Below are 17758 nucleotides of genomic sequence, written 5' to 3' on the forward strand. Positions count from 1 at the left end.
ATATAATGTGCTACTGTCTCATGCAAAGCTTTAAAGGCCAGTGTCAACGAATTAAACTGGATTCTGCAGCAAATGGGCAGCCAGTGTAGGTTCTTTAAATGAGGAGAGATCCATGCTCTGGGGCTCAGCATAAGAATGGATCTAGCTGCAACATTCTGAACGACTTGAAGTTTATTCAATAAACACTCTGGAAGGCCCAGATAGAGGACATTAGCGTAGTCCAGCCTCGAGGTAATGAAAGCTTGGACCACAGTCCTTCTATGAGAAAGTGATAGAAGCAGCAAAAATTTTCGGAGCATTTTCAGAATGCCATAGCAGGTTCCTGCGACCGATTGAACTTGTTTCTTCATATCTAATCAGTCATCCATTTTTACCCCCAGATTTCTCACAACGCCAGCAGAAGTCTGCGGGGTGACATATCTGAAGTGTACTAGACGAAGGAACTAAGGATGTTTGAATGTCATCTATTTTCTTATGAAAAAAAAAGCTAACTGATGTATTCCCAGGTTTACAAAATCTTATAAATCTGGAACTGTGTCAGGTTCATTGTATGCTGTGTGGAATCACCCACAGCAACACCTATGGAATGCCCCTTTCACGCAGAGTAATGCATGAAAGGGGATCATATTTAAAAAGCCCATGAAAAACCATGCAGCGTGGCTTTATATGGCCTTATAAATATGGGCGGGCACACTGCGCCCCTGGTGCACCCAAAAAAGTGAAGCAACAGCGGCGCAATGGGCTTGTACATAAGCCCCCATATGTACTGGTGCTCAATTGTATTAGTTTCTCATGTGCAACATGCATCCTTCCTGTAACCCTAACCAAGGACAAAATAATGAGAATGTCTTGTTTTATGTAGTGCTTCATCCTGCAGTTGTATAGCCTCTCTGCACCATCCATAACAGACATTTTTATATTGCAAAGTGTTGACACTCACTTTTCAGACATTGGAAAGCTGAAGTGGCCTTGCTGGGATTTGAACCTGTGATCTTGACATCATTGTAAACACCTTCAACATATATGTATGCTCAATGCATTTCTCTTGTAGAATTGAGGGGTTTTATGATGTCATATGAAATAGAAAGGCCTAATATTGCATTATTTCTAAAATCAAGCAATTTAAATAAATTGGGATAGATTAGATATTGCGCCACTGGTGCTATTTTTCATGATTTCTTTATCGTGGAACTAAGGGGCTCATTAAGAGGTGCTGGCACTGCCCGCCAGATGAGCAGCTGTCCCACTACTGCAATTAGGATGCACCCGCCAGACACTTTCCATTAAGAGGAGTCTGATTCAAACTTTAACTAAAGTGGAATTATATTTCTTTGACACAATTTCTTTTACATTTAAGTTCTATATTGTTTGTTTTTGAACCAATTGTGTCTGGCTACCTTAGAGTGTACTTCCTAGAAGTAATAGGAGGACACCTAGCATTTGCTTCAATAATTTTTTCTGGGTGAAGATGGATTTACTTGTAATTAAGTATTGTTTGTATTACCTCTGTGTATTTTGTCCCTTGTTGTTGTATATAGTTGTGTACACATATATGTATATTTGTGTATAATATAAATTTGATATTGACTGAAATGTATTGAAGAATGTTTTCTTGTGATTATGATAATTAAAATGTATAATCACGTTCTCCAATATTTGTGATGGTGTGCTTGTTGATTAAATAGTAAGGTACTGGACTTGTGCCACCAGTATAGGAGAATTAGTTGTCCCCTATGAATTAATTATCTAGATATTTTTTTCCTCCTCTACCATTGTTTGAGTTTGCTTGCCATACTGGCGGGCGCATCCTGGCCTTTTTAACATTGCAGACAGTGCTGCTGGCTGCAGTTCAGCCGATGGAAGATCCTCCACTAAGTTCTGGTACTGGGCAACTGAAAGGCGTCGCTCCACTAACTCTATTTCTTTCTTAATTACACCTATTGTACAGAGAGGAATTGGACAACTGTTTGGGTATGTCAGATGTGGCCTAATGTTTCCCATGGTGTGAATAAGAAAAAGTGCCAAAATAAAAGGTGGGGGGCAATCAGACCATAAACCCCGCTGGTCCCAGCGTCACTCGGGGTGGCACTGGCATAGGAATATTCATTGTTGCTATCACAAAAGATCACTTACTTCTCAAAAAATGGGGAAATATAGCACACCCTTACAATATGTATTATGGTGATAAAAAAGCACCCATGTGAAATTTTGAACCAACAGGCAATATATGTAAAAAAAAAAAGCGAAACATTTGCGCCTCATAATGCAGTATGAATCGCCATACAGATGTAAGTACAATGCAATACAGTAAACATGCTGGGTTTAAGAAACAGTTAGAAGAGTAGGAGTGTTTCTAAACTTCCTAAATCATGCATGTATCCCTAAACCTGCAGGCCAACACACTTATGTATTACACTCAAGATATTTATTAGCACATGGCTGCGAAGTGGTCATGTTTTGCTAATTTGGTTCTAGAAAAAAGGTTTAAGAGAAGCATGTGTCCATCAGCAATCCTATTGTTGGCAGTCTACTAGTAGAAGTATATAGAACTATGTTTAGCCTTCCAAACTACACCTCCTCAGCGGAACTAAGGCTGTAGTTTAGCCTCTTAAAGCAATCATGGGTCAGGTACGGAGAATACATCATCTGCTGGAACAAGATCAGATCATCGGCCTCTAAAACTTAGCTCCTATGGCAAGATCTCCAACAGAGAGAGAATTCTCCTGCAAGAAGCTACCTTCAGGATTCTCTTGCAAGCAAGCACTGGACTCTTGGCTCTCTGGAACATACAGAGTCATCATTCAGTTTTCAAGAAATGAGTCTGGAAATCTTTGAAAAAACTGTCGTTGGTGGAGGACAAAGCAGACTTTTCAGCCAGATCGCAGGCTTGGATGACTTTAAACAATTAAAAGATCTTAGTCCCCCAAAAATATATTAATTTGAGTCACCCAAAAACACAGAAATGAAAATTGTTTTAAAGCTCCGCCTTGGCTTGATCCCATACACCCAGAACCTTCCACCATGGACGTGGGAGCCAACTTCAACATCTTGTAGCCGGTGCAAAAATGGCCAGGGCAACATCACCCATTTACTATGATCCTGCAAGGAGTTGCTACAGGAAAGGAAACAGCTGTTAAAAATCCCCTATAACCAAAGGGGAATTAGTTCAAGGAGAAAAACAGTTTTGGTTACACTGAGTCCGATTGGTAAGAAACAAAACTTCCATTTGAGGGCCTATGTCCTTTCAGGGCTAGAATAGAACCGACCCACTGAACCTAAGTTAAAGAAGAAGAGAATGTCATGAGTTAGCCAGTTCTACAGTGAACATAAGCCCTAGGGCCTACGAGGGATTTGGAATTCCACATAGGGCGGGAATTTCAACACCATGGATTGGTGATGTTTCCCCAGTAAATGTCCATGAGAAACCGTGGAGGGAGAGAATGAGGAGTAACAATCAAAAAGGCTATCTGGGTGAAGTGGTCCCAACTGAGGTAGTGCCAAAGTAGGGGACCCCCTTTTCTACATAGACTGTGTGTCATGAGGATTTTAATAAAAATTAAGAGGAACCCTCCCCCACTAACCTCGATGGCATGCTTCATCATTGGGTTGTCTTATCTGCCTGAAACTTATTTATGGGATGAATGAGCTCCCTGACGGGCCGGGAGTATTTTTTGGAAGTGATGGATTCTATGGGTTATGAGATGAGGGATCCTGACACAGTGATTAAAAATCCCATATGATCAACCTGTTTATTAAAGGAATTATTAAAAGATTGACAATATTTAAAGCAGGGAAGGTGGAGATACTGGCGCTAACTATTGCTCCCTTTGCTGGTTGACATGTTTCAGCCAGGAAGTATTGCCCTCTAGGTGGTCTGTGGTTTTCTTCTGGACCAGGATTCCTACTAGCTGTGGCCGCTCATGCCCACCATGCAAGAACACAAATTCATGCATGAAGCATATACTACTCTCTGTATGAGTCGAGATCTTCTGTGGAGTTCCCCGTTGTCAGTAAAAGACAGAGCGAGCCTCCTGTAGTCACATAGTTGCCAAGGGGAGCTGCCATCAGTGTACCTATTGCATATCTCTCCTTCAAATAATAACAGGGGAATCATACCAGTTTGTGCATATTCACCTGGTATTTCCTCATTTCTCAGTGGATTCTCAGGAATCAGCCATGAACCACATCAATCCTGCACTCTCATAGATAATTGGACCCTCAGCATCATTAACTCCAGGAGAGAGGAGAATTAACAGCTCTCTCCTGCACTGAAGCATTCCTAATGATGACGTATCTATGTATGGCTCTGCCTTTGAAGAGCACATGTTCACCCCACTGGTTTCTTGGTAGAAAGGAATGGGGTGCACTCTTCTATTTGAAATTCACCAATTAGCGGTGAACAGCCATCTTTAAGTAATTTTCAATATCTGAGGTAGGTTCTATGAGGCAGAAATGTGTGAAGGCAGGCAGATCCACATTGTGGAGGCCAAGACAAAAATGAATGCCAACCTTTCCGTGCTTCTAATGAAAGGACGTATGAGACACTCAATCAAAATAGCGTTTCAAAACGTCAAAGTTTTCAATGTATTCAAATATGTTTTATTTTTTAAATGAGCAAGTGCACCAGCATACTAGTCACTTCATAAGCACGTATTGTGGCACTCATTACATAACACTGAAATCCCAACAAATGAATAGTGCCAAATATTCACGTTTGTTTTATTTCAAGTATTGTACTGGACAATTCACTTGTGAAACTCAATACAATTAAAAGGGCAATGGAACTGATCTTATTAACTGAATTCACTTAGGGCCAGATGTAGGTAGGCATTTACCGGTCGGTAACGGCCGAATTCGGCCGTTACCGACCGGTAAATGCAATTTGAGATGTAGGGCCCTGCATTTTACAGAATCGGTAAATTTACCGATCGGTAAATTTACCGATTCTGTAAAATACCGAATCGGTATTTTTTCCGATTCGGTAAAATTGATATGTAGGTGGGACTCTTCTGAGTCCCACAAGCATTACAGAATCGGTATTTTACCATCAAATACTATTTGATGGTAAAATACCGATTCTGGTGTGCATGCACATGTGTGCATGCACACCTGTGCCATATGACAGGCAGACCTGCCCTTAGGGCAGGTATGCCTGCCACATGGCCCCCAAACCTTTTTTGGGGGGTGCTAGAGGGTGTCAAAGTGACACCCCCTGCACCCTTGTCAGAATCGGTATTTAACGATTCGGTAAATACCGACCGGTAATGCCCCATTCATTCCTATGGGCTTCAAAGCCCATAGGAATGAATGGGGCATTACCGGTCGGTATTTACCGAATCGGTAAATGCAGATATTTACCGATTCGGTAAAAGGAACATCTGGATGTTCCTACATATCCACCCCTCAGATTTACCGATTTTTAATTACCGAATCGGTAAAATTCGGTAATTAAAAATCGGTAAATCTCATTTACCTACATCTGGCCCTATATGCCCACAGTGATTATGCTGAGAAAAACTCAAATTGTTTTTGTAGTGCCTTATGTTTAGATTGCAGTTTATAAAGCTCATGGATATTTTATGTTATTCATATTTCCTACAGAGGTAGAATATAAACATAGAAAACGGACGGAGTAGATACACCAGTTGTATAGTTTTATAACAAAGTTTATTTTATGATAAACTATATCCTCTAAAGCTACCCAATTTTGAATGCTTCTAGCCATGTTTCATTCCACTTAATTATGCTATTGTAATATCAGCATATGCGTTAAACAATTACAGGTTAGTGTACTCTCAAATTTCTTGCCTTTTTCGGTTTTCATTTGTAAGAAAAAAGCCAGAAAAATGAATGCCCCGGTTATTTACCGGTAATCTTCATTACTCCGAATATAGTCTTCCTCGCCACATGAGTTACATAGTGAGCGTCAGCTCCACACCAGAACCCTCCAAAGCAAAAGTTAGACTCCCATGCCTCCCATCCCTTCCCAAGATGGCCGACCCTTTACCACCTATAAGAGGCGGGCCGGCCCAACCATCAGCCTGAAACCACCAAGCACAAACATGAAGCCGATAGCCAGACAGGGAGGGAGGGATGGGAACTCATGTGGCGAGGAAGACTATACTCGGAGTAATGAAGATTACCGGTAAGTAACCGGGGCATTACCTCCTCGTTAGTCTTCTTCGCCACATGACTTACATAGTGAGCACATACCAAAGCCAAGCGGCTTCATGGAACACACAAAAACCAACAGACCAGAAGGGGATGACCACGAAAGAGGGCAAACCCAACAGACCAGTACGAGTGGAAGGACCACCCAGGAGAGAGGCAACCACGAGTAGGAGAACCAACCCGGGACCGAAGACACCGGGAAGGCCGAAAAACAAACCGGACCCCAGAGACACCAAGAGTCGCCAGGAAAACCGCCCCAACCGAAGGAAGGCAGAGAAAAGCACGGGACTGGACCGCACGGAACCAAAAAAAAAGGCAACAGCAACCAGGGCCAGAACAGAAACGAGCAGGCCCGACCAACACACCAGGGCAGCCCAACAGGCAGCACAAAGTGAGAGGGGAGCAAAAGGCCAAAGAGAGGAACCGAATGAACAGAGGACATCCCCACCACAGCGACCTAACAACAAAAAATCACCAGTGGAAAGAGACAACCAGGCCGCCCAATACAGCAACACCGCAAGGGCGACCAGAAAAACTGGAGAGCCATCCAACAGACAGGCAAGAGCCGGAAGAATGGAAAAGGGAGCCGAAAAGAGACAGAAGGGGGACAAACCCCCGTCAAACAAAGGACCCCCTGAAGGGACCGCGACTCCAAGGAGAGAACCCAGGCAGGCACCCAGGAAAGGAGCCAGAAACGACACAGAGGGGACCCGGAGGAGAACCAACCAGGTAAAGGCGAAAAAACTGAAAACCCACAGGCCCGCCCACGGCCAGAAGGGAGAAGAAGAGGCAGAAAGAAGCCAATCGGCCAGGCACGGGAACACCCCGCACAGGGACCAAGCAACCGGCCCAGGAAGAAACACAAGAAGGGAGCGAGCCGCCGAGGAGAGCACCCAGGCGGGCAAACAGACAGCCAGCCCACAACCAGGCCCAGCCCAGCGAGAAAAAGAAGAACCGACAGGCACAGGAGCGTGGCAGCAACACACCAAAGGCGTGAAGGACAGAAGGGCAGGGCGAAGATGAGCCCGAGCCATGACAAAATACCCAGGGAGCCACCAGAGCCAACAGGACCCGGGACCCCAAAACCAGGGTAAAGAAACGAGGACACACCCACACCGGAAGCGCAGGACCCCTCCAGGGAATCCCATAGTACCGCCGGAAACAAAAACAGCCAGCAGGCAAAGGGACCCCAGGAAGCGCAAAGCCGGGAGCCCAAAAGAGAAGGCCGAAGAGCCAAAAAAAACGGAGGACCAAAGGATGCAGACAGGGCCAGACAGACCCAGGAGACTCCCGAACCAGGCACAAAGAGAGGCCCGACCCACAAACCACCGGAGGAGAGGCGATGAGAACATGAGCACCCAGGGCCAGAAAAGCCACAGCCAAAAATGACCCAGGCAAGGACAGTACCAATGCGCCAAAGAAACAAAAAAGGGGCGAACCCCGCACACACCCCGGAGCACGAGGCAGGGGACAAACTCACCACAGGGACCAACAGGGACCAACAAGCCCCAGCAAGGCAGAGGAAAACTCCAGAGAAGCCAAGGAACGGCAAAATAGAAGCCAGACGGGAAAAACGACCACAGGGAAACCACCGACCGAGCACAGACCGGGAACCCAAGCATGGCCAGAGGAAGGCACCACCAACACATGGGCAGGAGGAACCCAGCACACCCAGGAGACAGAGCAGGAAGAGTCGGGGGAAAAAGAACCAAGAAAAAGGCCAGAGGTACCGAGACCAACAGGAAGGGGAGGATCATCGCAAGGACAGACAGGGGTGAGAAAACACCGCCAGACCACAAGACCCAAACCACGACCAGAGGAAGGCCCCACCAAGGCAGACATCCCCAACCGGAAAACCCACGAACAGGACCCGGAGAGAAAGCATCAGCGAAACCGCCAAAGCGACCCCGCAACAAAGAGGCAGGCGCCCAAAACCCCGGACCGACCAGGCAGGCACCACACAAAGGAAGCAGAGCCACCAAAGGGCCAAAGCTCCAAGGGCACCGAAAGTCCGGAAGAGAAGGATCGCAACAAACACCCGACCCCCAGGGGGCAAGGAGATAGCAGGAAGCCGACAGAAAAAAAGACGCAAGAGCCGCCCGCCGAGACAGGGGGGGAGCGGCAAAGCAGCGGACCCCGACAAGACAAGGAGAGCCCTCCAGGAGCAGAAACAGTCAGCAAGAAAACACTGACGCAGCCCAGAGACGGACGGACAGACCCCAACAGCAGGAAGCCCACAACAGACAAGCCGTAGCCCACAGTCCCCGGAAAAACCCCGGAGGACGGACAACAAGGAACCAACCGGGACCAACCCCACACAAAAACAGCGGGGACAGGAGTCCACAGGACAAAAGGACCACAGGCCCAAAGCCCGGAAGGCAACACAGCAAGCACGAAGCAGAGGCCCCACAACCCAACATCACAGGCGCCGAAAAACAAGCAATCCATAAATGCACCACACAAGGACACACTCAGAACAACGGCAGGGACCGAACCCCGGCCTGAGAAAGGCGGGCACCACTCAAGGTAAAAGACACACCACCGAGCCAAAGCACCATGGACCCAAGCCAAACCAAGGAACCCTGCGAAAAAGGCAGAGAGAGCAACCCAATGGGAGACGCCAAACATGGAACCCCACACAAAATATCGTGTCAACCCAGCGCAGGGACCATGCAAATCCTCACTGCATATATCCAGCACCAGGAAATGTGCCGCTGAAGCGAGCACTGAGGAAACATGGAACACACAACGAATACGCGTGTCAACCACTGGCAAACTGGCAACCCCAGAGCGCCCAGGGGGCAGCCGAAGCGAGCACGCCCCAAGAGCACCCGCCGAGTATGTGAACCACACACGAGGAAGAGAGAGTAAGGGGAGCCCGGCAAAGGAGCAGGTGAAAAACACCGTCCGAAAACCAAATGCCGGGGGACAAGGGCACAGCAGAAGCAGGACCCGAACCCAGGCCAGTGCAAAACGCTGAAAAACAGACGAACAGCGCAACCAAATCCAAAGGGACACACAACAACGACCCCAGAAGGAAGAAAGGCAGAGAGAACCCGCCAGGAGCAGAGCCCGTGACCACGAGGCCGAAACACAGGCCCCCACAGTGGAAGCAGTAAACCACCGAGCCACCAGTACACAGCCCCAACGGAATGCGAGAAGCACCCCCCAAAGGAGCCCTAGCAGGCAGAAAAAGAAGAGAGAACAAACACCGGAAAAGCCCAATGCTGCGCCACGAACAATGAGACAGCAGGAGCGGCAAAAAAACCAACATGAGGAAGAGCAGCCACCACAACCGCCAGGACACAGCGCCAAACCAGGGAACCAAGCAACCAAAGGAGGAAGCAGAGGACCCTCCAAGACAGAGCACCCACAAAGCGGAGCACAAGCAGGAGGCGAATACCCAGCACACGTGAAACCAGAGTAAAAAAACACACAAGGCCACACACAATGTGACACGAAGCAGGCCACAGGAAGAAGCGAGGCGGCCACCCAACCAGGACCCCAGGAGTAGTGCCACAAGCAGCAAATGGAGCCCTATAAAAGCGACAGCAGAGCGCAAACCCAGCGGGTCTTTACAGAGAACGAAGTGGCGAGCCCAAAATTCCCCAGTCTGCAAGGACAGCCGCGGAACAGTGAAGGCCATTAAAGAGGGATGCCACGGCTCACACCGATCCCCGAGGCATACAGCAGAGACAGTGCACAACGAAGCGAGAAGGAGCACACACAGCCGCGGAGGTGGCCACGCCCCCTCGGAGGCAGAGCCAGAAAATGCGAGGACAAGTGGCACCCTGCCCCTAGAAACCCGGACCGCCCAGCGCGGGAAATTCACGGGAAGAAGAGCAGCACCGGAAAGGCAAACGGCAAGAACAGGGAACAGCCCCGCAGCCGCCCGCCAGCCCCAACGGACCGAGATCACAGGGAGCACCGCCCAAAAAAAAAAAAAGAACACAACCTGAAGGAAGCGCACACTGAAACGGTGAGTGCACCAGGGGCCCGCAAATGTAATGGGGGCACAGCCGCGGCTCGCAGGGCAAACCGCCGGGATTTCCATTAAAGCCCCAGACCCATTTAAAAACATGTTTGACGGTCCGTATGGATCCGAAGCCATAAGCTCCTGAGAGCGGGATTCAGCCTTTTAACAGACTCGTGGGATGCCTGTAGGAAAGCGGACTCGACAAAATCAATGCTCCCTAATCAAGAAGCCAGAGCGCGGCAGGCCACGCGCACAGGGGTCAGACAGTCAGTAAGCCAATATGCGTCTACCCGTGGTGAGGACAAGAGAAGCATCACAGCTCTCAAGCCCTGCTTACATGAAGGAGTACCGGGGGGCCAAAAAAGCAAGGACTGAAACACACGCTGGACCACGCGCAGCAGAGGGGCAGACAGCGATCGGAAAAATAAAGAGTATGCAACAGACATACCCCAACCCAAACCAAGCCACCTGAACAGGGACACGAACCCTGGGCCCCCAGTACAAAAACCCGATGCTCAACTGAGCTAACCAGGTACATGAGCCACAGCACCGCGGAGATAAGCAAAGCCATAACAGAGACAGTGCGAGGCACGGGGCAAATGGGAGCAGAACAACAGAGTCCCAGACCACACCGCCCGCCCCCCCTATTGACCCTTGGCTTGCTAAGGCAGAGCCTAACCAGCCCCAAAAGAGACCGGGGGAAGGAAGGAGAGAGGTCCAAAAGCCCCAGAGTCCGCTAACGCAGGACCACCACCAAGGACCCATGTTCCTGCAACAGCAGGAACCACTTACCTGAAGACGCATCTGGAGAGTAATGACGCGCAGAACAAAAAAAACAGGCTGATGGTTGGGCCGGCCCACCTCTTATAGAGGTCAGGTGGTAAAGGGTCGGCCATCTTGGGAAGGGATGGGAGGCATGGGAGGCTAACTTTTGCTTTGGAGGGTTCTGGTGTGGAGCTGAAGCTCACTATGTAACTCATGTGGCGAGGAAGACTAACGAGGAGGTAATCAAGGTTTCCAAAAATATGAGCAATAAATAAAAGGGTCAGTTTCCAGTACATTTTCAAAGTTGAGTTTTGTTTAAATGTTATTGTATTTATAAACTATGTACAGCTATATGCTGTACAGAGCAAAATCATAGGAACACAAGCAGAACATATCAGTACAGAGGTGTTGAAAAGGACAATTGAACTATTCTCCACCAAAATAAAATCTATAAAATTTCATGGAGAAGATGGGCTTGCAAAAAGACATGAAAGATGTGGAAAGAGTAAAAAGATAAGCAGAAAACCAGGAAAGAGCCATGCCAGAAATAACAAGAGTCAAACCTGAGAACAAAAGAACAGATTGGCCCAATCTTCAAGTATTTCTTTCCGCAAACTCAATATTCTGTTATTCCTTTACTAAAAACCCAAGCCAGATACACAAATTAGGTTCTCTTAGTTGTATGGAAAAACCATGAATTGGTAATGTTTCCCCAGTAAATGTCCATGGAAAACTGTGGGAAGAAGAATGACGAATAACAAAAAAACAGCTATCTGGGTGTTGTTAAAACAACAAATACTTAAAGAGAAAAATGTCAAGCTCTTACCATGGTTGCCATTAACTAATTATTTCTGTTTTCTGTATTTCCGATTATTATAGCTGATCAAGTTTTAGTGAGTCTAAGGTTTAGTTCATGATTACCTTATCTCTAGCTCTTCTAAACATTACAATATTTGCAATCAGATTTTTATAATTGGAATATTTTCCAATCTTTGGGGTCGATTAGGATCCCAGAGCAGGAGGGAACCTCCGCATGGCATGCGGAGTTCCCTCCTGTGCAATTAGGATGTGACCGCCACCCTGGCGGTCACATCCTCTATTTTTAACATTGCAGCTTCAAGCTGCACCCGCGGCAATGCTAAAAATGCACGCATTGCATTTGCATGCAGAAAGAGGCAGGCACCGTGCGGTGCCTGCCGCTTTCTGCATGCAAATGCAGGGGGGTACCATAGGTACCCCCCATGTGCACCCACCACCCCCCCTTCACCTAGGGGGCCCGCAACGGGCCCCCGCAGTGAAGATCCGTATGCTTTTCCACGGCGGAAAACCCGCCGCGGAAAAGCACTTTTTAAAGCCCATCTTGATATGGCGGACGGTGTCTGAGAGACACCGTCACCATATCAGAGCTTTTCTGCCGCGGTTGTAAGCCGACCGCGGCGGAAAAGCTGCGGACGGAAACCAGGACCCACCAGCCATCCTAATGTGGCGGTGGGTCCTTGGTCAGTCCGCTGCGGTTTTTCCGCATCCTCTGGGCCGGCGGTGGCTTCCGCCGGCCCAGAGGATGCGGAAAAACCGCAATCATAATCGGCCCCTTTATGTTTATGACTTCTAAGTATTCTGAATTCTCCCTTCTGAAATGGATACCACTCTTACTCGGAATTTTGTATTATTTTTTTAGTTTTGCATCCCTTAGAATCAGCACTATTGAAAATAAAATATTTCAAAATGAATAGTTTGAGAAAAATCAAATGCATACTTAAAAAGATAATGATATTGACGGGGTAGGAGATGCTCTCTTTAAACAACCACATGGAGACTATAGAGGAGAATGCAAATTAATTTGAAATTATTGTAATGTACTGTAAAGATTTCAAAAGAAAACCTTGAAAATATACAAGGAAGTTGTGTAAGGAAGCAAAGGTCAAGGAAAGAAATGTTTATCAGCTTCAGAATAACCCTAGGCAGAAAAGATTGCCTCCATGAGATGAGATAACAACTGATAGAACATAGAGGAAACCCGTTCACGGAGTCACGATCATGGCCGCCCGGCCATGTCTTTAGTTAAAGAATCTAATAATAAACCCTGTGCAAAAGTGATTGTAACAACCATAAAGATGAAGAAAATAAATATTGTGTAATGTAGTATGAAAGCCTTGGAGAAATGGTAACTGGTATTCCTCAAAATCCTGTCACCGCACAATATCCAAGCACACGATGGGTCAGTGCCCATCTTGTAATGAAACTGAGTTATGGCTGTGTTAGCTATAAGTTTAGTAGTCCAGAAATCAATGGGAAAGTTGATTCCTTTTTTAATAACACAAATATATTAACAGAAGAAGTTACAAAACCTCCTGCATAGACTGCTAAGAAATAGAGAAAGAAAACCGTCAAGGTAACTTACATTGTGAACGGGTCTGTCAATATAAGCATTTTACAAAGAAGTATGAACTAAACACTCTGAAAAAAAGGCATAGAAATTATTGACTTCAGCATATGTGGAGCAACACTACGCTCTATCCGCCTGTCGCACAGCCTATTCGAAAAATATACAGCAAGCTTCGTTGTCAGTTTAGTCATCCATTTTACTCCATAAATATCCACGTTTCTATTCCATTTAATCGATTTATCATTCCTTTCTCAGTTCATATAAAAAGGCTACGTATTTCCCAATGTTTTCAAATGCTGCAGATATGGCTATATGGGCCTTTTTCCTTAGGACATGGGTATATAAAATTAATGCTGGGCAGCTATGTTCATTATAGCCCAATGCATTTCGGGCTGGACAGCCCTTTGTCGGGGTAGCTATAAATTTGAATTAAAACCACTATCAATCTTTGTGAAATTCTGACACGCAACATAATCAATGGTCTGTAGACCCATTTTCCAAACTGTATTCATACACATTTGGTTAAAAAAATACATAAACTCCCATAACTAATCTAACCCAACCATTCTCTTACTCCACATCATAAATAAAAACCTTTGGAAACAAAACCCTTTGGGAAACTCACTACCACCCAATGTGTGCTAAATTAAACCCCAATAGTGGGATTGTGTTGTTAAACCCATAGCCTTCTTCTGAACCTGCATCTGTTGAACACTATTTCTGGTAGTTAAACTGGCTGATCTCCTCCTTCTCACACCACCATGCGAGTGCACAACAAACAAACTAGTGCCCCACCTATTTACCACCCTCTCTGTGAGATAGAAACTTTACACCTGACTCTAACTACCAATTCAAACACCACTTCTTGAGAAAAACAAATCAGACTACTCATTGTGATGCCTTCTAAAAACACCCACCCTCCATGCGGTAATCCAAATAATTTGCATATTCTGTATCAACTCTATCCACTGTTTTTGTAAAATAGTTGTTATAAAATTACAAATGTCCAATGTCAGTTATACACCAAATAAAAATGATATTCACTAGTCTTGAGTTCTTCATAGACTTTTTTACCAGCACTTAAAACACAAACTGACTACCTCTTGTGTACTGGATGTTTCCAAATAGCCCTTCATATGATGTTATTTTTATTGCTTTAAACTCTATATGTCCTCCTAATCTTCCTGGGTGCAAACTGTTGGAAGGGGCAAAATTAGTTCTATATCGATATGAGAATGACAGGATGCACACCTTTATGTTTAAGGGAAACATCGTTTACATGGCATGCGATAAATCGCATGCCATTGCATCGTGGTTGTTACAACGACCATGTTGTTACATCGCAAACCATTACAAAGCAAGTCGGTACAACGACTTGCTGTAGGGGGCAGAAGGTGTTGAATTTAAAATCCAACACCTTCCCTACTATTGCACAGACTGGAGTTGGAATAGTAAATTATACTATTCCAACATCCAGCACCCCCTACAGCAAGTTGTTGTAACAACTTGCATTTTAATGGCATGCGATGTAACAATGCAGTAGTTGTAACAACCACGTTGTAATGGCATGCAATATATCGGATGCATTGTAATACGGCCTATTCTATGTTTAACAATATGTTTTTACAAAATGCTCCAAGGCAAAACAGTATGCGTGCAGACCAGCGCTGCACCTGGCGCTAACAGCGCAAATGAAATATTTCAACATATGTCTGCTATAATAAGGCTGTTTATTTCCCAATCTTTTTTCAAATGCTGCCGATCTACCTATCATGGCCATTTTCTGGAGCACATGGGTATACACAATTCATCCTGGGCTGCTGTGTTCATTATAACCCAATGCATTTTGGGCTGGACAGCCCTTCGTCAGGGGTAGTTGAAAAAAAATGGGAAATAAGCAGCTTTTTATGAACTGAGAAAGGAATGAGAAATCGATTAAATGGAATAAAAACATGGATTTATACGGATTAAAAAGGATGATTAAACTGACAACGAAGTCTGCTGAATATTTTTTTAATTGGCTATGCGACAGGCGGCTGGAACGTAATGTTGCTCCACATATGTTGAAATATTTCATTTGTGCTGTTGGGACAAGGCGCCTCGCCGGTCTGCACGCATACTGTGTTGCCTGTGAGCCTTTTGTAAAAACAGATTGTTAAACATAAAGGTGTGCATCCTGACCTTCTTATAGTGATAAAAGTATTTATACCTTAATATATTTACCACCTTAAACTAGCTTGTTTTAACATTAAAAATACGTGGGAAGACAAAGGTTAATCCCATGAAATGCTGAAATAGTGTTTGGACTCACTCTTCTTTCATGTGGATATAGCTTTCTTGGGGAGCTGATGTCTCTTTGTGCCCCCAAAATCACAACCCGGGCCTTACCTCTGTTCCATTGCTGTGAGTTCCAATTTTTTCTGGAAGCGCGTTTGAATTTGTGAACCTGCCACTGAAGGTCCTTTCTGTGTGCTCTGGGAAATACAAAACAACCGTAACAGTGGTGTCTCACACACTTTAGAGCTCATGCTGTGCCTCCAAAGATTTCACCTTTGAGTTACATACATATAAAAGATAATATGGTGTCACACTAATATGAGTGCTTGTAAAGTCTGGTCCTAATGTGAGCATTAGTTATTCATGTCAAGAGTTGCAAATAGTCTGCAGGTCTAGCAAGGTGTGTCTACAAGCAGGTAACAGACTAAGTCTGCCCCCACCTTTTGACGCCCCCTTAAAAGGGAAATTTGTTGTCTTAGATCCACCAGTCTCCTTTGGAAATCTTTCAGCCTTGATTGTTAAGGAATCATGTTCCTTGTGGCACAACATTCCAGCCATGGCATGTGTTTTGTTAAAGGCCAACCAAGCATTGAACAAGCCTAGCCTCAATGAGTTAAAAGTCTAATTTGCTTGGTTGATAGGTAATAGCAGACCAAAAGAAAAAGCTGACATTACCACAGTAATTTCACCACACTCTGTTTCTTCTGCTGGGCCTTATGCTATTATGCATTAGATTCATTCTTTGTTTAGCTGACTTTGGGCCATATGTATCATCAAGCTGATTTGCGATTCTGAAATAGCGATTTTTTAGAAATCGCTAATTCAGAATCGCAAATTGGTATGTATGTACAAATTAAATTTTTTTGTGCAAATTCTTAGTATTCCTTAATTGCGATTAGCAAATTGCGAATCGCAATTAAGGAATACTTTCCCATTCATTTCTATGGGCCAGGAGGTTATTCTCAATTTGCAATTCTCAATTTGAGAATCGCAAATTGAGAATAATTTCAAGGGTGCAGGGGTGTCCAAAGGACACCCTGTTGCACCCCTGAAATAAGCATGGGTGCACATGCGGAGCACATACATGCCCTAAGGCACTTTGAAAAATGCAAAAATTTGCATTTTTCAAGGAATTCGCAACTTACCACCAACTTGAAGTTGGTGGTAATTTGCGATTCCTTAAGGACAATTTGCATTTTTTTTGGGCTTCATACATTGCATTTAAGGAATCGAAAAATGTGTGATTCCTTAAATGCAATTGCAAAATAAGGAATCGGAAATTTTGCGATTCCTTGTTTTGCACCAGCTTTTCTTTGATACATTCCATTTAGCAAATTCGCATTCGGAAACGCCGAAATTCTGTGAATTTCGGCGTTTGCGAATGCAAATTTGCGTGATACATATGGCCGTTTGCACCTGTAAGGTCTTAAGACATGGGCAAACTAGGGGTCATTACAGCTTTAAACAGAGTGTCAGAGCTTATTAATAGAAATGTTGGCATTCCTCTTTGAATGCAGGCTCTTAGAACATGGCCTCTCTCTCCTGCTATTTTGACCTTGGTGTTTAACAACCAACTGAATCTTTGGATGTAGTTCTTTAGCATTGTCCTGCTGAGAGCTGAGATGAGAACGTCAAAAACAAATAAGTGCAGATGATGAAGAAGGGGTCTCAAGTGGAAAAATAAAGCTGGGAATATTTAAACGCCTATGGCAACAAAATGCTTATGCAAGTGACTTTTCATTCGTAGGTATTAACTTGGGTGCATAATATAGAGGGGTCAAGAGGAAACAATTGTTTACCAAAAATAAAATACAGTGAGGATTGAACCCTTCAAGAAATCATAATTTGACAGCAATGGTACGGGAAAACAGCACAAGAATTATTGATCAGAGAGAAAGGACACAGAGTGTGTGCGGCCATGGAGAAGTGTTGATGAGTAGAGAGCAGGGCAAAGAGTGATAAAGGAAGAGATCACAAGCACAGGGCACAAACGAAAAAGAGAGCTAAAGTTATACCAAAAGCAGAAGATTACACAATTAGAATAAGATCGCTTGTTGGGTGTCGTTTGAATTCTTGATTAGGGAGAAACAGCAGGAAGATTCCCATCCGGCTATGTTACAGGAGAATGTTGGTGGGCATGCTGGGTGAGTTAAGGCCACTCAATCAAAAAGGTATGTGCGATT

The 17758-nt window shown here is 45.1% G+C and overlaps 1 protein-coding gene and 1 non-coding gene across 2 annotated transcripts in view; one reads left to right on the top strand and one right to left on the bottom strand.

The window, feature by feature from the left end:
- The window catches only part of ABCG5 (ATP binding cassette subfamily G member 5), a 131057-nt gene that overhangs the window by 2328 nt on the left and 110971 nt on the right, over positions 1 to 17758 (top strand). The gene's annotated exons all lie outside the window — the stretch shown is intronic.
- LOC147709230 (U6 spliceosomal RNA) lies at positions 8792 to 8898 on the bottom strand. Its single transcript, XR_015296938.1, has one exon. It is a non-coding gene; the product is annotated as a U6 spliceosomal RNA (small nuclear RNA).

Source organism: Lissotriton vulgaris, chromosome 6 (assembly GCF_964263255.1).
Source record: "Lissotriton vulgaris chromosome 6, aLisVul1.2, whole genome shotgun sequence".
NCBI lineage: Eukaryota > Metazoa > Chordata > Amphibia > Caudata > Salamandridae > Lissotriton > Lissotriton vulgaris.